At 39.2% G+C, this 20,110-nt stretch overlaps 1 protein-coding gene across 2 annotated transcripts in view; it reads left to right on the top strand.

Moving 5' to 3' along the window:
- The window catches only part of GABA-B-R2 (gamma-aminobutyric acid type B receptor subunit 2), an 802,816-nt gene that overhangs the window by 438,123 nt on the left and 344,583 nt on the right, over positions 1-20,110 (top strand). The gene's annotated exons all lie outside the window — the stretch shown is intronic.

Below are 20,110 nucleotides of genomic sequence, written 5' to 3'. Positions count from 1 at the left end.
ATTATTCTTCTTTTTAAATGCGCTTTTACTACAATTTTGGCAAGCGTATGCAAAAGTAGAGCAATTTTCGTGGAACCACTTCCGGCATATTATGCATTCCAACCAATCTTTTTTTCTGGTCTTGTTGTAGCTTTCCCCATATCCTGTGCATTCAGTTTCATCGATTTCTAAAGTGGCATCACTTTCCTCTTCAAATTCGATTTCTGTTTCGTCCTCTTTATCGGAACTTGGGGAAGGTGAGCGTTTTATTTTTCGGACAATCCTTTCTTTCAGAAATGTCTCTTTGGGGATGGTATGTCTTGTTGGTTTGGATTTCTTTGCAACTCTGTTTTACACAACAGCAATGTGCTCGAGAGAAGTTAATAAAGTGACAACAGACTTGGCTCGTTTTCTTGCAGAGACGACAGTTTGGGTGTGGGGTTAATACGATCTCAAATTTTCTTCAGTATAATTTCCGCGGTTAGTGTTCTGTCTTTTATGCTGAGTTGGCATTTTACTGCAATGAATTGGAAACTGAGCCAAACTATAACAGAAAAAAAGTAAAAATAATTGGCCATCTATCCCTACTGTTTGATGGTCATCTGTCCCGAATGCTAGAGAGAGATGGCTAACATGATAAACATAACTCAACGCGTACTTTTTGACAGTTTTAGAAGTTAGGATTCATTAACTTTTCTAATATGTAGAAAACCACACTAAATTTCGTCATATACATTCGCTGCAGCACGCAATATGCAACTATCATAAAATTTTTTGTTGAGACGGTAATATTTTTATTCTCTGAGATAATTAATAACGCTTTGACGCAGACCAAAATGAACTCACTGTAGTCAGACATGAAGGTTCATCACTGGAGAGGTCACGCAGCGCCGTTGGACGACATTTCGGTTAAATTTCGGCTGTTGGCCCTCTCTCCCGATTGGACATCTCACCTGACTTTACCCTATTGACTAGGCAAAGCTTTGGCAATTCAGGTGGCGCCTGGGTTGTTCACTTTACCTTCTTCCCGCACATCCTCTCACAGGTCCGAACAGTGAGTAAAAGTGAATTAATTGCCTAATTTTTTTCATATTGGGCTTAACGTCAAACCAATTTGATGACGCGTATAGAAGCGGAAGGATAATAAATAGCACTTTACAATTAACTTTTTCCCTAGCAAATAAAAATTAGTTACAAGCTGAATTCAAACTGAGGTTATCCCAATTGCAAATTCACAATTCATTACTTCTACACCAACACTCGCCCCTCAATGGTCTAAACCCCATATCAGCGGAAACCACAGACTGGATTCGCGCCGACCTCTCCTACGAAAGAAAGTAAATACACCTCACCTGCACGTGATGAATCGCTGCAATGTCAGTAATATTAAATGATTCGACCCGAGGGAGCACAATCCTATCAACTGTAGACCTCGGATGATGCGTTGCGGTGTATAGTGAGCGTCTTCCTAATTGAACGTTGTAACGCCTCCAGGTTGGAGGTCGGTATCTCCAAAAGCACCCCCAAGGAGTAAAACACAGACACTAAGCACTAATTGCTCTTGACAAGTTACCATTATTATTAATTTATTTATTTTTAATTATTTTTGGTTGTTAATTAAGAATGATTCCACTTATGGGATGAAAAGAAAGCCTTTTCAGTTTCAATTCAATAGGATTTTTTAAAAGAGATACGTTTCAGGCTTCTGAGAGTATACATTTTCAGTCTAAAAATAATTTATTATTTAAATCACTAAAAAATTAAACCTGTAAATATAGTGTAATCTTTTATATAGTTGATAAAACCAGAAATGCAGACAGAAATAAATTTTACAACATTTTTTAATGTCATCAACAATACATAAGAATGTTGGATGAGGGTATATTTAATATTAATTTGTGGAACATAAAGTTGTACGTGATAAGTTGTAGAGACATGAAACTGTTGGAAAGCTAGGGGTGCGTTGACTGAATACTTCAGTATGATCATTCCATTTCCTTTTGGCACACTTTATACCCTTGGAGCATTTATAGAAGGCGGCGGTAACCCTATACTTGTAACTAACTCAAATTCTACTTAACTCTCTGCGGCAGTTCAACCCATGACTTTTGCTGAACTAAATCCCACCCTTGCTTGTCAACCTAAAACCTATTTATACGAAGGATGAGTTGGGTTTTTAGTTTTGTTTATTGTGTGTAACTCTTACAGTTAGTATCTCTAAATCTTCATATCCTCATTGTTTGTTATGAGAATGAGTGTAAAGGGGGTTTGTGCCCTTTTAACAATCACTGTAAATAGTATCTCATCAAACTCTTCCCTAAACCTGCATTCCAATGAGGTGGCCTCATACTAAGCGAGTAGTAAAAGGAGAAAATTAATAACGCCGGCTTGTAATATTTTGTCTCGGTTCAAATTTTCAGGCACCATACTTCTGATTTCCTTGTTGTTAATCGATTGCTTATTTTCAGTTCCATTAAGCCTCTTTTCTTTTATTATGGGCAAATTAAAATTTAACAGATTTTGACTTTTAGACAATTAAAATGCTTTCAGAATGGGATCGAAATGCTATTTGGATGGTATAATGGTACTAGTCAGTGATGGATGTATGTCGTCATTGGAGTGATTCCGAAGTGATGAATGACATGTACCAACGCCCACAAGCATCAACTTGGCAGCAGCTGTTACCTTTATTCTCTCCTTCTTCTTTGTATTTTCTTTACATCAGTACATTTTCTACCTTTGCAGGAGTTGAGTGGAATCTAAAAGTGTGAATCAAAATGAGATTTTCTTTTGTGACGTGTGAGGATCACAGTTGAGCCTATTAAAGTAAGCGACAGATAAAAGTAACAATAAGGAAAGAATGGAAAGCACTTATCCTGCTTTCCTTTACGTCACTTCTTCTCAGTAAAATCAAATTTAATAATTCCCTGAAATGATAAATGAACATTTGCCCAACCTAAGTGAATAGAAGTGAACTCATAGAATGCTCTCTTATTAAGTCCAGACTAGGGTTATTCTATTCTTCATTTTGAAAAGGTACAAAATAAATGGTCGGTTGAAATAAATGGCAAAAACTGCTTCACAGATCAAATTATTATTTCTTCCCTCTCATCCCGACTATGGCATTTCAACAATGTCGTATCTATCTGTCCAGTATCTTTTTGCCAGGTAATTTAAAGTTAATTCAGCCAGATGCTCTACAACGCGGGAAAGACAGAGAAAGACGTGGTTCTCGCCGGTTAATTCTCACCCTAACAAATGAAGACAAATGATTTAGTGTGTTGATAAAAATAGTCGATTTCTCTATCACGATATTTCTCTCAGCTGATCTACCAGATTTCTAGAAAATTTGAGGTTAATCTCAGTTGAACTATAACTATAACCTCTGTAACCTGAACTGTAACCTTAGCTTCTCGACTTCCAAACGAAATTACTGCAATTTGGCTGACTTCCGAGAGAACTTATTAGTTTGTAATTTATCTTGAAGGAGCAATTTATACTGCCTTAACATCTACCCTAACTAAATGGTCGTTACGTCTGCGGAATGTAACCATTTGGTTTAATTGATAGATGCAAGTTCAACGAACTCCTACTCAATCCTTAAATTGATGAAAGATTTAGTTTTCATATTAGTTTTTTAAGAAATCTCTCACTCTGTCAATGGCACTACAACCCGGTTAGTTGGGTCCTGGCCTCCTCGATTTTCTCCGACAGTCGTCCCCTCTCTCTTGCAGCCGCCATCCAGTTCCTAGTACGCAATAACTGCCTGGCATCCTGTGCCACACTGTCGAACCATCTTAGCTTTGGTCTCCCAACTCTCCTTTTGCGGTCAGGGACTTCCTGTAGAAGCTTGTACGGGATCTCTTCGTGGACCATTCTTGCGACATGTCCAGCCCATCTAAGCCTAATTAGCTTAATGAACGCTATAATATTCGGCTCTTTCATCAGAGTATACAGCACTCTGTTTGTTCTGCGACGCCAAGTCGTGTTCTCACGTATTGGGCCGAAGATCTTAGGCAGTATTTTCCTTATTGAAAATTAATAGGCGTTGTTCATCAGCTTTCGTGATTATCCAGGTTTCGAAGGCATATTCCAGGACAGGGCAAATAAGAGTTTTACAAATTCATAGCTTGGCTGAGAAATAATTATAGAATATTCTTTAGTAAAGCCTACTAGAGAATAGAGGGGCATTATGCCCAACTACCAATTAGGTGTCTTGGACGGAAGCGCCTAGCAAACATACTTTACTATAAGTTCTTCATATTAAACATTAAATAAATCCAAGGAGATGGTGGATACATAAGATCGATATATACAGAAGATAGGTATAAATAGGTTTACTTAGTGAAAATTTAGCTCAGCATACGGCTAGTTTCCGCTCACAGATAAATGACAGTGATTATTTTCATATTTCAGTCAGACCGGAAGTCAATCACATACCACAATAGATCCTAGATTTGCGGGCCTCGCCTCTAACCGCTCGGCTACCATGGCGCCTCGAAAATTGAGCTATGTATTTAATTATCATCAGTCAGCAGTCGTTTTCTTATTTATTTTTCAATAATTACAGAAAAATCTTACTTAGTTCTGAACATTCTAGTCCAAAATGAGATCTAAAATATAAGGATCTACACAAAATTTGATGGTACTTAGATAAAGTAGATATAAACGTTCGGCAGTATTAGATTTAATTGAATTCGATAGGTTAGATTCTACTTCTTTTATATTCCGTGATCAGAATTCTACAATTCAATGATAGTTACTTTCCTTTACTTTATTATGTACCCGAAAACGAATCTTTCGTTTACAAGACTGAAGAAGTAGAGTTATCTTAATCTTCCAACATAATTCCATTTGCTTTCAAGAAGATAAGCGACAAAGAGTGTTGGAATGCAGGTGGAGAAAATGTATTCATGGGAGAATGCCGAATGAAAAACAATTTCCTTGAACTAGGAGCGTTGGAGAAAGGGGGCTGGCTGCAATATTCCAGTAATACGCTACGTTATTCTCTCCTCTTTTTTTTCATTCGGTCGGAATAAAAGTGTAAAGTTTCAACTTCTTTTTAGTGATACAGAAATGAAATCAAAATAGAATGAAATCGACAAGGAAGGAGTGAAAGAGATAGGAGAAAGGGCTGCCAGTTTGGAGCAGTGGTTAGGCGTTGTAACGTAGCACAAAATGACCTGCTGTACCTTAGGGAGCTGGCAATGGAAACGGCCTGGGGAAAATTCAATTTTAGTTATAAATGATTATGGTTGGGATAGGGCAGGAAGCGCGCACCCTCGGAGGCTCTACTGCTGCTCTACAAGGTTTGCTCCTCTTTATTGCGCCACTGTTCGGCTCTGTATTCTATTAATTCATTTGGTGCCCATTCAACTATTCTATAAATATCCATTTTATATTCAGATAGGGAGCGAACACTCTCACGACTTCCTCTTGCCTTTGGAGGCCGTAATTAACATTTCTTGAAAGTTTGGAAAAAAATTAGTTGACTTAAATTACTTTAAAATTATTATTAATTGCTTCAATTTTGGATTTTTTTTAAATATTCGTCACTTATCAATATTAGTCATATATTAATATCACTTTAATTAGTGATAAATTCATTCTTTACATTGAAATGACACTTTAGAGTAGCGATTCACAACCTTTTCTGGCTTTAACCAAAAAACTCAACTAAGCAAGTTAATGATAACATTTTTATTATCATTTATTTACAATAACATTAACCTTTGAAATAAACCTTTGAGAAAAATCACAGGAAATCTTCGAAGGCAAAATTATAGATTCTGGATCCTTAAATTATGGCATTAACGTAAAAAATATCGTACGAACTTTTATTTTTTTTATTTCATTTTTTTGTTTTTTAAAAGACAAAAAGGGAAGAGGACAAGCGAAGAAAACATTGATGGCAAAATCCAGTAGCGGGTACCAAAAATTTATATGGTACCTACTGATCTAAGAGCTGATAATGTAACAACAAGCTGTGGATCCGAAGTTATACTAAAAATGAACTATAGTAGTAATACTACTAAACATTCATCCAATTATCAGAGTCAAAGTAATGATAATAAAACTTTACAACATATGTATTTCTAATAATGTTATATTACCACAAATACAGTCAGTGAATGATTTATTGGGTGCAACTCTGGATACAAAATTAGATCAATTGGTTGGCCAAAACCATTTGTTTGGTAGCATGATATCAGTAAGTGAGGAAAAAATGTACTATTTAATAAGTAAAAAAATTTTTTTTTGTTTTTAACCAAGAAATTTGTAAAAACGGAGCAGTCACTTGTGATGCAAAAGTAAGAAGATACCATAGTTACTTCTGTGATTAGGGCTCTTCTAAATATTGGCATTTCAGGGCCTTTCGATTGGCTTGTTCTGGTGGATGTCTCATCAAAATTATTGAAAGCTATTGTATTGGAAAAATATCACATGTACAGAACCATTGCCTAAAGCTAGTTGTAACTAATTACTGTTTATTATTTTTGGTGACTGAATCATAGTTTTAATAGAACGAAAAATTAATGCCAATTTCAGTCATGATATATGTTTATTATGCCGATTATGCTTTATTATGGACTCTCTATGAACAGACAAGACAGAAGGCCAACCCTCCAATGATGTAAAACAGTATATTGTAAATTAGCCCTGAAGACGACCTAGCCCCCAGGACGAAAGCTCGGCATAATAAAGTTTATAATGACTGAAACTGGCATTAATTTTTCATCCTATTGAAACTATACCTAATTGAACATAGATTTTACCCACAACTAAACTAACATACGAAAGTTCTTACAATATTAAAGTTAGGACGATTTCATTATTGTTAAAATTTAGAGCATATAAAGATCAATGTAATTAATTAAAATAAAGGATTAAATATTAAAATATGATAATTCAAAATATCAAAACCCAAATAATCCTAAATATCAGAAGCGATTTCATAGAATTTTATTGACGAAACACTGGAACTTGATTGAGTGAAGAACGATCATCGCTACGAATGACGGAAGACTGTTCCTGTTGCTAAGGTTCGTCTTTCTTTATTTCTTTTTCCGCCCTTCGACAAGCGCCAGGATTGCTAGCAGCTATGGTTGTGAAGCATACTCTCTTTTTCATCTCATTTCTCACCTCTCTTACTTTGAATCTTTCAAGTGCCTTTTCCTGTATTTAAAAAGTCTATTAAAATTCTACTTTACTAATTAAATGATTTGCTAATGGATTTGTGTGTGAACTTGGACAGTTAGTGAACGCATAGAAATAAATACAGTTAGTTATCATACTGGAATTTCCCGTTCGTATTAAATGGAATAGCCATTTATTCAGGGAAGCAGGTGTCTCTGTGGGTTTGCTAGCCGAACAGCTCTCAATTATGAGAACCACTAACACTTGCACATATAGGACCTGCAGAAGTAGTTGTAGCGAGCAGCTGTTTGGGTTTTTGTGAACCCACAGGCAAACTCTAACACAAGGCACACACACTGTCTCATTTATTCAGTAAAATATTCGTCTTCCTACATACTGCTACTGGTTCTAGATAGTGTTCTAGCAAGTGGCTACTGCAAGCTGAGTTGTCACCTACTTCTGCGTGGTATACCTCGTTCAGCTCACTAGGTTATGTTAGAAGTTATAATATAAAATTAAGTTGTAATCTTTATGCAGCAAATTATGTTATTTTTTCCTCTAATAATAATAATAAATACAGGGTGTTCATTTTAAGACGGCTCAAATGCATTTCATGCTTAAACGGTTGGTGTGAGCAAAAAATCGTAGAGGAAAAATTTGTTGCCCGTCACCTCTAGTTTCAGAATATGTGACTTGATTTTAGATTCCTGCCCACATACGTGGCAGACGCGCGTCCAAAAGTGAGGGTTCGCAGCTGACCCCCATTTTCAATATACACAGTTTTAAAGAGTATAAAAAGTTATGAAAGAAACCAGTAACCCCAATTCGATATCTTCAAAATTAAAGGTGCTAGGCCATTTTAAAATCTGGTATTTATTAATCATATTTCAATGTTTTAACTTGTTATCAAAGAAAAAGAAGAGCACGCGATAGGTCATTTTTATGTATTTTTTCATCCCCTTTCTACTGAAAATATTGCCAAGGCAGTAAAGCTAGTATTTTTCTTAATATCGGGAAATAAGTCGTTTTCCGAGTGATTTTCTAAGAAAAATCAAATGTTAAAAGCTTTAGATGTCCTCAACCATACATAAAATGGCTAAAAACTAATTTTACATCTGTTACAAACAAGGTTTAATAATTATTTGGTAATTTTGGGAGAGTTGCGTTTTTTTCTTTCTCTTAATAATAATAATAATAATAATAATAATAGTGTTTTATTTAAACAAAAGTTACAATTGAATTCAATATGAAATTTGTTACAAACACTTAGGCATGGACTCAAAGTCCGTCCGCCAAGTTAACTCTCACTATTAATAATATTTAGTGCAAAACAAATCTAAAACAATCAAAGTACTTTTTTTTTTCTTTTTTTTTTTTTTATAAATAAAATGAAATACGCAACATAGACAATTATAGAATAAAAGATGGGGTTCGATTATTTATTAAAAATTAAATTCGTTAATCAGAAAATTTCTATATTTCAAGGCACATTCAGTGTACTTATATAAATTTTCCCATCCGAAATCGCCATTAAGATATTTTATTACTACGTCATAGCTAATAAACTGTTGTCCTAACCATCTCAGCCTGAACTCTTGCAATATTGGACAAAGCCCTACAAAATGAATTACATTTTCTAATGCACCTAAATTACATAGTGCGCACTTACGCGCTCTCTCTTCTCTACTGATATTGTAATTTAAGTTCAGCGACTCTCCTCTCAGTCTCATGATTATTGACATCTTCCTACTGTTATTTACCTCGTTAATGTAATGGTTACCAACTAAACTAGTACTTGATTCTTTATACAATACATGAAATCCAGAGCGGATAGCACTAGACCTTAGATTATGCTCGAATTCCCTGTTTATGTTTTCTAACAGCTTTTCAAGTAAATCCCTATCGTCATTCTGATTATAGTTAAACATTGGTAATCCATAATTATTACATAATTGTTGGCATTCTTTGTACCAATATATTTTTTTATGAATAATTTCTTGCGCTGTCTGTTTAACGAGACGCACTTGGGGCATTACCATCACTCTTTTAATATAATTATAATGCATTTTAAGAGTGAAATTGAAGAGTGGTTTTACGTTTGTCTCAGAGTATATAATATAATGAGGCATATTCCTGGGTAGCATGAACAGTTTTTTAAGAAAAAATGTATTAATTTTCTCAACAATTTGGTGCCTCTGGTGTCCCCAAACTTGTGCCGCATAGCACATTATAGCCCTCATTACAGAGTCGAAAACCTTAAATTTAGCTATCAATGTAACATCTTTGTTGCTAATAAAGTGCCTGTAATTTATCAAAATTGCTGTTTTTGATATGCCCAGTTTCTCTTCAAAGTGTTTAGTTAGTGACAACTGTGGGGTCAACCCAACACCCAGGTACTTATAATATTTTACTATCTCTATATTTTCCCCATTCAACTTCCACCGCTCCCTCTTACTTAATTTACCCCCATTCCTGAACACCATAATTTTAGATTTAGTTAGGTTAACTGTCAAATTCCATAGAGCATTGTACCTAGCTAATCTATTTATCATAGTTTGTAATACCAGTGGATCCGTAGCCAGAAGAACAATGTCGTCTGCATACATTAGACATCTTATACGCACTCCATTAATGCTTACACCACCACCCAGACATTCATCCAGATCGTTCAGAAAGAGGGAGAATAGGAGTGGGGAGAGCAAACAACCCTGCTTAAGTCCCATATTAGTTTGAAAATTTGGGGTCAATCCATCACGCGTCCATACTGAGGCTTCACTATTTAAATAGAGATTCCGTAATACATTAATGAATTTGTTTGAAATACCGAGTGTATATAATTTGTAATAAAGCGCGTGTCTATCAGGCGAATCAAATGCTGATTTAAAATCCACAAAGAACGTATAGACTTTTCTCCTTTTTTGCGCGGTAATTAATTTAATTAAATTGGTTAAAATAAAAATATTGTCAATTGTTGAGTACCCTTTTCGGAATCCGGCTTGACAGTCACACAGGATATTATTTTCATTCACCCATTGTTCTAATCTTGCCAACAATAGCCCCGTGAACAACTTGACAATAGAATCCAAGAAAGAGATACCTCTATAATTTATTGCGGAGTTAATATCGCCTTTTTTATGAAGCGGGTAAATTATAGTTTTATTGAAGCTACTGGGGATTTTTACAAATTCAAAAATATAATTATAAAATTTCAATAAGTTTTCTTGGAAATTTGAACTGCAGTTTTTAAAAAATTCAAAAGGGACCCCGTCAAAACCGGGGGCTTTACCCGCTTTCGACTTTATTAGGACACACTGTAGCTCATTCAATTCAAAAGGTTTATCTAAAATTTCGAGTTCATTAAATGGGGGGGCATAAAGTATACGATCTGCACACAAGCTCGGATTTAATAGTTTGCTGAAGTGGTCCATCCACTCTTCACTGTTGATTCCCGGACTAATAACAAAATTATGTTTTTTAAACTTTTTGACTACATCCCAGAAATCTTTACTATCCCTAACAGAATGAAGTTTTCCTAATAAACACAGTATATACTCTTTCTTTTTTTCCTTACAAAGTTGTTTATATCGATAGAGTTTATAAGCATATTGTTGTTTAATAAAAGGAGATCCAAATTTTCTAAAGAGTTTTAAAAATTTAAATGTTTGCCTCCTACTATTTCTACACTCGTAGTCAAACCATTTGTGATTGGGCTGATCCCTAAAGCTGTCACCACAATATCTCATACCTAAGCTTGCCGCGTTTCTAATTGTATGAATGAAAAAATCTACACCCTCCTGCGGATCCCGAGGGAACTCATTTATTACGGCCAATCTCTTCTTAAAAAACTGCTCATCATTCCCAGTCCATAACAATCTAGGAAGTAATGGAAGGGCATAATCTTTTTTCCGGTTTACAGACACATTAATTGACAGAGAAATCGGCATATGGTCTGAAAATATCTCATTCAGGACTTTAAAATCTACAACATGTTCTAATAAATCTAAATGCACACAACACAGATCATTAACCGAACAGCCTGGCCCTCCTATGAATGTATATTCTCCCTCTGTATCCCCTTTTGTTCTACCATTCATTAACATAAGGTTGTAATTCTCACATAACTCAAGAATTTTTCTACCATTTGAATTTACAATACAATCCTTCGATTTTCTAATGGGCTAAAAATTAATTTTACATCTGTTACAAACAAGGTTTAATAATTATTTGGTAATTTTGGGAGAGTTGCGTTTTTTTCTTTCTCTTTGATAACTAGTTAAAAAATGGAAATATGATTAATAAATATCAGATACTCTTTAAATCTGTGTATATTAGATTAGATTAGATTAGACTAGGGTGGCCTTAAGGCCTACGCCACTGCGACCCCTTTGGATCTATTGTGGCTCCCCTCACTTTAAAGTTCACTCTCCAGACCTGTCCTTTTAATCAGACTCTTAATGCTGGAGAGCGACTCTTGGGTAAAGCTCACAGGCCTTGGCTTTTCCTCCCCGAGAAGTAACATCCTTAGCCACACGAGCCCCTCACACTGACACAACACGTGCAGTGCCGTTTCCTCCTCTTCCTGACAGAACCTACATAGGCTATCATCTGCCAGGCCCATGCGATGCATGTGTTTCCTGAGCCTACAGTGGCCAGTTAATAGGCCTACAATCATCCTTATAGCCCCACGGCCTTGACGGATTAATTCTGCAGTCAGCCTCGGCGAATAGCCTTTAATAAACTCCTTCGCCTGTCTCTGCCCAGTGGTGGCAAGCCACCACTCCTGAGACCTACTCTGCACCCATAAGTTAATGGTCGCAGCCTTAACACACTTCGGAACCCCAAAACAGGGCTCCGGGCCAACGAAGCGTCCCGCAGAGCCTTCCCGGGCCAATAAATCTGCCGCTTCGTTTCCTTTATGTCCTGAATGACCAGGTACCCAGACCAGAAAGACCTTATTTTGGTCACTAATTTCCTTCAGGGCACCCAGACAGTCCCAAACCAGCCTTGAGTTGACCTGGTAGGAACTAATTGCCCGTAGAGCAGCCTGACTATCCGAGAAAATTACGACCTTGGAATTAATAATTCCTCGCCCTTTAATCTCGGCAGCACAGAACCTAATTGCAGCTAGCTCAGCCTGAAAAACTGTAGCTAGTTTTCCTAGGCTAACCGAAAAGCTATATTTCGGTTTCGCCCCGTACACTCCCGCTCCCACACCCTCCTCCGTCTTGGAGCCATCCGTGTACCATATTGAATCTCCCTCAACTGGGGGTCCTCGTGTCCAAGCCTCCCGGTCCCCAATACAGACTTTGAAAGGCTTGTCGAAGTTATATTTGGGAGTCATAAAGTCCGAAGGCAGGCCCAGAATTGGGTCGGCCTCCAGCTCCTCGTACAACTCTTGATACGCTCCTCCATGCCTGACGGTAATGGGAGCTTGTCCTATTATAAGCCTAATGACAACGGCCTTTACAACGCCTTGAATATATATGTGCAAAGGGGGCAAATTTAATAAAACCTCCAAGGCCGCAGTAGGGGAAGTCCTCATGGCACCAGTAACACTCAGGCAAGCCAGCCTTTGAATACCACTTAGTGCTCGGACTCCACCCACCTGCAAGGTTTTCGCCCACCATGCTACCGCCCCATGTGACACCATGGGTCTTATTACACTCTTGTAAATCCAGAGTGTCATCTTAGGGCTCAAACCCCAACTTTTCCCACACAGCCTTTTGCAGTATCCTAAGGAAACCTTAGCCTTGTGGGAAATCATATTTAGGTGTGAATTCCATGTGAGCCTTTTATCGAAGATAACTCCAAGATACTTGGCCTCCATGGACAAGGGGATAGTAACTCTCCCCAAAATTGGTTGCTCCAATCCACCCAGATTCTTCCTCCTTGTGAAAGGGACAACCCTAGTCTTATGCGGATTGATGGAGAGACCTTCCGCCCTACTCCATCTATCCACAATATTAAGCGCTCTCTGCATGCGCTCCGAAACCGTATTAGCGAAACGCCCTTTAACAACCACTGCCAGGTCATCTGCAAAGCCTAGGCAGTAGAAGCTCTCCGCCGACAGTTTCACTAAGAGGTCGTCGACCAGAACCGTCCACAAAAGAGGTGACAAAACACCCCCTTGCGGGCAGCCTCTAGCCACTCTGACCTCTACCGAACAGTTGTCTAATGTGGCCATAACAATTCGGCCTAATAAATTAGACTTGATCCACTGACAAATTGTTGGCGCTAGACCTCTCCTTGACAGAGCATCAATCAAAGACATAGCCGAGACATTGTTAAAGGCCCCCTCTATGTCGAGAAAACCGGCTATTGCAATTTCTTTGTCCTCTAAGGACTTTTGGAGCAGCCTATTGAGATCGTCCAGAGCAAGATTAACCGACTTGCCCGCCTGATAGGCATATTGACGATCACTAAGGGGATGAATCCCAAGGATTTCATCCCTAATATATCTGTCTAAAAGCCTGTCCAATGTTTTAAGTAGAAAGGATGACAGACTAATCGGCCTGAACGACTTCGGTGTCTGGTCCCCTAATCTCCCAACTTTAGGAAGAAACACGACCTTCACCCTTTGCCATACATCAGGAATGAACCTCCAGGCCAAACAGCCTCTGAGAATTCTACATAGGACTGGCATCAACGCCTCCTCAGCCTTCTGCAAAAAGGCTGGATAGATTCCATCCGGCCCTGGAGATTTAAAGGGCTGGAATCGTGCAATCGCCCATCGCAGTCTATTTGGCTGTACGATGTGCGTCGCAATTTTCCAGTCCGCTCGTGAAGGCCTTTTTGGTAACTCCGAGCAGACCTCCTCACATCCCGAGGCTGATAGCCGAGTGGACCCTGGAAAATGGGTACTCAGAAGTAATTCCAGGGTTTCCTCCATCGACTTAGTGTAGGTTCCATCCTCTTTCAACATGAAACCTACTCTGCCCGCAGTCCCTTCTTTCGCCAAGACTCTGTGTATTCTGGCGCATTCTGGGGTATCTTTGATGTCCTCACAAAATGACCGCCAGGCGCTTCGCTTGGCCTTCCTTATTTCCTTATTGTACTGCGTCAGTGCTTGCTTATAAAATTCTCAGTCCTGGTTACATTTGGCCTTATTAAACAGCCTCCTCACCTCTTTCCTCCTCATTTCAAGGTGACTATTCCACCAGACTGTCTTCGACCTTTGAGGTCTGATTTTTTCCGGGCAGTTTTCCTGATAGGCCTCTAGTATTGCCTCATTAATTTGGACCACCGCCTGTTCAATGCTCTCCGTCCTTCTGACATCAACCTTAAAGCTTGACAGGGACTCAGTGAGCGATTGGGTAAACCCCGCCCAATGGGTTCCTCTAGGGCTCCGCAGCCTCTTGGTGACAAGGGGCGGGACGCATATATCGAATCTGATATGCCTGTGATCGGAACAAGACGGCTCGTTCGATACATGCCAATTAACTATGCTGTTCGACATGCAACGCGTGGCAAGAGTTATATCCAACACCTCCCTTCTGGTTGCAGTCACAAAAGTTGGGTCCGATCCTATATTGGACACATACAGCCCCTCACCAGAAATAAATTCTAAAAGAGACCTACCTCTGGCGTTATCGTCGGTGCTCCCCCACGCAGTATTATGTGCATTGGCGTCGCACCCCAGTATGAGCTGCACTCCCTCTCTCCGACAGTGGGCAACAATGTCGCCTAAAAGAGACGGGGGGCAGTCCTCATCACCAGGAAAATAGGCCGAGCAGACTACAAGCCTTCTTGACCCTCCTTCGGTTTTGATGTTGAGAAGCGCTGTAACAAAATCTCCGGAGCATAACTCCGGTATTAAGTTACAACCAATTCCATTTCTGAGCACTATGCAAGATCGAGGTCTAGTGACACTCCTACTGTACAGTGCCTTCCCCAATTTGGGATTTAAACCCCGGACAATCCCTCCATGGCACCATGGTTCTTGCAGTAGGGCTATATCTAGCCCCTCGCTGTCAAACCTCTTACACACAACGGCCGAAGCGGCCTTAGCATGATGGAGGTTTGCCTGTACCACTTTCAGCACCATGTCAAGTGTCCGAGGAGGGCGGGGTGATGTTCCGCGTACCCAGGGCCCCTCCCAGGTCTCCGCGGCGCCAATTTCTTGCCCCTGGCCGCCAGGCCTCTGAGGCAAGGCTCCGCATCCACCCGAGAGGCCGCCCATGGAAAGCTCCACCATCCCCACACCAGCCTCCTTGGGTTTCCCTTTACCAACGGGTAACTTAGACGGAGCGGCTTGGAGTGCCTGCATTTCTCCCTCCAAGCCACTCCATTTCCCTAGCGGAGTCACAGCGGGGCCTGTCGCTTCTGACATCAATCCCTCCTCATCTTCTAATGTCTTTGCCTCTTCCGGACCCCTGTTCTTAAAAGACTTCGCTCTAAACCTTACATGTCCCCAGCCAAAAAACGGGGACATGTTAAGCCTCTTCAGCTCTTCGAGTGAGGACCCGTCCATGGAGAACGTCCAAACTTGGCCGCCCTCCACGGGTTTACGGCTCCACACTCTCCAGTTGTCCGTAAGCAATTTTTCGTTGCCCACCTCCAACCTATTGAGCACCACTTCGGCCTCCAGTTTATTTCCCAGCTCATCGGGGATGAATACAGTCGCGGTTTCAGGCCTCGGTATGTCACTCCCGAGAAGTGGTAGTAGCTTTGATCCTTCCCAGGGTCTAAGCTTTGGGACAATGTCCCTAAGCCACTCTGCACTAAACTGGTCCGCACAGGTGGCCATGATAAAACCCGGCTTGTACATGCATTTGACCAGTCGCACCTGCATGCTTCCTTTCGGGATTTTATCATATTCGCTCAGCACTGCATACTGGATGGCCTTAAGCCTTTCCGGCGCCAGCTGAGTATCAGGGTACCCCTCCTGCACAATGGCAACTTTGACAAAGGAGAGGGCCTCGCTGTGGGATTGCTCCCCAGCCTTGGCCTTTGTCTTCTTTGCCGGCCGCCACTGTTTTGGAGATTCCCCTTCCGACCTGGGTCTTTTCGCTGCCTTAGAGGTATGCTAGGCCCAGCGGTTGAAGTTGTCGAGGATTACTTGCCTTTTGGCCTGAATGAAATCCCGACCCTCCTGAGTGAGGGCAAAGACTCTCTTTTTTGAGCTACCTGAGAGACGAGCAGCATGCACTTCAGCATCTGTCATTCTCTCAATCGCTTCCAAAGAGTCTGCCCTAAAACTAGAACTTTGACTACCTACAGGTGTCTTAGGGTTTACTACCCCGGCCATTTTGGTTGGAGGAATACTCATCCCCTTCCCATGGCCTTTACTGGGTTTTGTCCCCCCAATTAAACCCGCCACGACTACACTTTTAGAGCCTGTGGCTACTGCTGGATTAAAATCCCGTGCCATGGTCTTAGTGGTCGTGGAGTTTTCAGCTCCACTCCCTTGGCCTATTACAGTGTTTTTATTTAAATTATCTTTAAATTTGGAATCTATTTTGATCCCACGAGCAGCTAGGGAAATTAACAGTCCGCCCGACCAGAGCCCCGCATGGCCGGGTAAGGCTACTTACTACCGGGGGTTCGCCCAGTGCCCCGGAGGATCCGTTTCAGACACAATCATCCCTCAGCACGGAGTCTCACACTTTGGATTGGGGGGGTGTATTCCAGAGCTGCCCCCGGGGACACCACCCTGGATGACGAGTGACTTCCACCCTTAGCCACCCGGGATTTTTATCGACATCCACGTCTAGATCCGCCGAGTTCAGTTATCTGCAGGGCCACCTCTTGCAGGATGTCGTATAACTTAATGCTACGCTCGGACGGTCTTGGTGAATAGAAGGTGAAGCCTTAACTATTCACCCTGGCGGAATGGAAGCCCAAAGGCTCCCCCCCTTGGCCCCAATCTGTGTATATAAAAATTGCGAACCCTTACTTCTGGACGCGCGTCTGCCGCATATGCGGGCAGGAATCTAAAATCAAGTCACTTATTCTGAAACTAGAGGTAACGGGCAACAAATTTTTCCTCTACTATTTTTTGCTCACATCGACTGTTTAAGCATGAAATACATTTGAGTCGTCTTAAAATGAACACCCTGTATATGCAGTATACATATCTAATAATTTTAAAATAAAATGGCCCAAGGTATCTAATACAGAGCATCCAGAGCGTGGACAGTTGTAGGGAATACTGTTTTTACGTTTGCAATTTTTGTTGGCTACTTGTGGACTTTGTTGATGTTGATATTAGTGAAAAGAACATTGCAATAGCGTTTAAATTTAAGTGTAATAAAACGAAAGTACTGTAGAGATAACCCTCAGAACTTTTCTTATTACAGTTCTCGAGGTACAAACTTTTATATTTCGTTCTAACACCATATTTAACACCATAAAACATAGTTAATAATCACTAACATTATCGATTACAGGAAAATGTATCGACATGCCCATCCAATTAATCAAACAGGTTATTAATTTAAATAACCGGTCTAATCGATTTGAAAACGGATAAATCTGCTATCAATGAAAAATTGAACAATTCACATTTTATGACAGTAAAATATATTAATTCTTAGTAAAATATTTTTTTTTTTTTAGAAATATAAGCTCTCTTAGAAATAATGGTGGGGATTATTTAAAATGCTAATGTTTGGTTCCTAAAATTAAGCTTGCTGCACGATTGACAATATGTAACAAAAAATAAACTCAAACATTTTAACAGTGCGCGACCCCGCAGGGTCCTAAAATGGCAGGCTCATAAAGCATCTAGCCCTTGGTTCATCATCTTCAGAACATACAAAACTATATTTTATTTTATAACTTACGAACTCGTTTATTTGCTTTTACTTCTTTCAAACGTATTTGGTCTGTGTCGGAAGTTAAAGCCGCCGGAAATCGAACCGCTTTTCACGACATTTGTCCCTTCACTCTTGTTTCAATTCTGCTCCTAGTTTTTAGCCACTTATCCATGGAGGACATAAAATTTTTGACTTTAAAAGCAGTCCATTTATCACAAATACTAAGTTAAATACGATATTTTACACTAAAATAGTAAACTCACAAATGGGCCACACTGACGTTGTAAAACCGAACCTCTATCTCTTTCTAGTTGTCTTTCTAAAAATATAGTAATCTTTCTAGAGTTTAATAAAATTTTACTTTTTGGAAACTAAAATTTTTCTCAAAAAAGTTTATCGATGAGGTTACATTTCTTTACAATTTTTCTATCCACCTTGCGACCCCGTTTGGGGTCAACCCATAATTGAATACCACTTACCTATCTTCAGTTCTTAACGAATAAGTTTTTCGTTCAAGTTTTTAAGTTCAAGAGAAGGAAGAGAGGATAAGCAAAGGATTAGGAAAAGAAGAAATAAAGAAAACAAACAAGTTTATTGTCAATATTTTTTCATTTATTAATTTTATAATAGAGGCAGTAGGGTGAAGGGACCAGTAATTGACTGGGCACCAGTAATTGACATACTAGAAATAAACTGGTATTATAAGGGATATGTGCCGTTTTTAGTGGTGATTCTTTCAATTTCGTTATTGAGAAGCCTTTAGGCAGCAGTTCCAGAAAAATATTAATTATTGGAAGGTTACTTGGTATCAGTGGAAGGTTATTTGTGTTAAAAGTTCAAAACCAAGGAAAAAACAAGCCGTTGCTAAGGAGGATTGATAAGAAAATAATTTTCCTTTTTTCTTATTTTTCGTTTATTTGTTCATATATTCGTGTGGTTATCAATGTTCTGTTATAATTAGTATTACTTGTAGATTTCATTTATGTAGTTTTTTTTTTAATTATAAGAAGCATTGAGGATTAAAATGGGGCTGTCAATCACTGGTCCTTGAAACGGCAATCTGCCCAGTAATTGACATGTATGTCAATTACTAGTCCTACAGCTTTTTTTTTGAAACCAGTGATTGACTTCCAGGGAAAATGATAAGATAGGTTGATAAATTTTATTATAATTAAAAATTCAATAAATTGTAAAATAAAATCATTGATAAAAATCGGCAACATAAAATAAATAGTAAAACTTCCAACAAAATATGTTTAAATTAATGAATTAGCAAATGTACGCCTTATTTCAAGAGGGCATGCAGAATGATTATTCTGTACAGAACAACAATGTATGAACAACAAACTGGAATAGTCGAGATCGCCGAACAGTTTCACGAGGCCAACGTGAATGATAAAAACGACGCCCACTTATCGGAGTTTGAAAATCTCTCATTCTCCCTCAGTTTTGGGTCCTTGCCACATTCCAAAGAAGAAAGGGAGGAAATGGCTGAACCATAGAATTCCATCAAATAAAACGGCCAGGGGAAAAATGAAGCTCCCTCAAGAGAAGTACCAGGTGCGAAATTAAACATAAGTGGAGAAGTTGGTGACTTAGTGACGTTTCACATTACTTACTTTTTAATCTAGTTTTTTTTTCATTGATGTTTCATTTATTTATTACTGTTGTAAGTGCGAATGCTTACAACCTGAGGCGGGACGCGATTAACGTGCACACAGTGTATATATAAATGAGCCCAAGAGGTAACTCAGTAATAATAAACAATCAAATACTGTTTAGATGCAGAAAATAAGAATGAATTACATTCAGATAGTTTGGTTTCGAAGCAAATGACACTGGCAGCACAGATTGTGGAAAATATTAGCGAAGCGCTCCAAAAGAAGGGAAGCGTAGGAGAAATTTGGTTCACTAGAAAGCGAACCCAAGGACGCGTAGATGCCATCAGTAGCAACGTTATAGGCGGAATGGATAAAACAAGGATGTGACCACATAGTCTAATCGGAAGTAGAGAGTTTGGTAAAGTGAGAACCAAAAAAAAATTCCCAAAAAGAGGTTTAAGTAACAAAATATTTAGCGGAAACTAAAGGATAAGAGAGCGGAAGAGTTGAGAGAAAGAGATAAAAGCGAGCCGACAGACATTGTGTACGATCTAACATGTATGTTAGCTAATATCTCCTTGGCACTATTGAAAGTAAGGGCTGTTATTCAAATTACCTGTCTTGGCTTGGGGAACT

Source organism: Rhodnius prolixus, unplaced genomic scaffold, assembly GCF_049639745.1.
Source record: "Rhodnius prolixus isolate KJV_2025 unplaced genomic scaffold, Rpr scaffold_2, whole genome shotgun sequence".
Taxonomy (NCBI): domain Eukaryota; kingdom Metazoa; phylum Arthropoda; class Insecta; order Hemiptera; family Reduviidae; genus Rhodnius; species Rhodnius prolixus.
The sequence above is the reverse complement of the archived record's forward strand: the minus strand, read 5'-3'. Positions and strand labels throughout refer to the sequence as shown.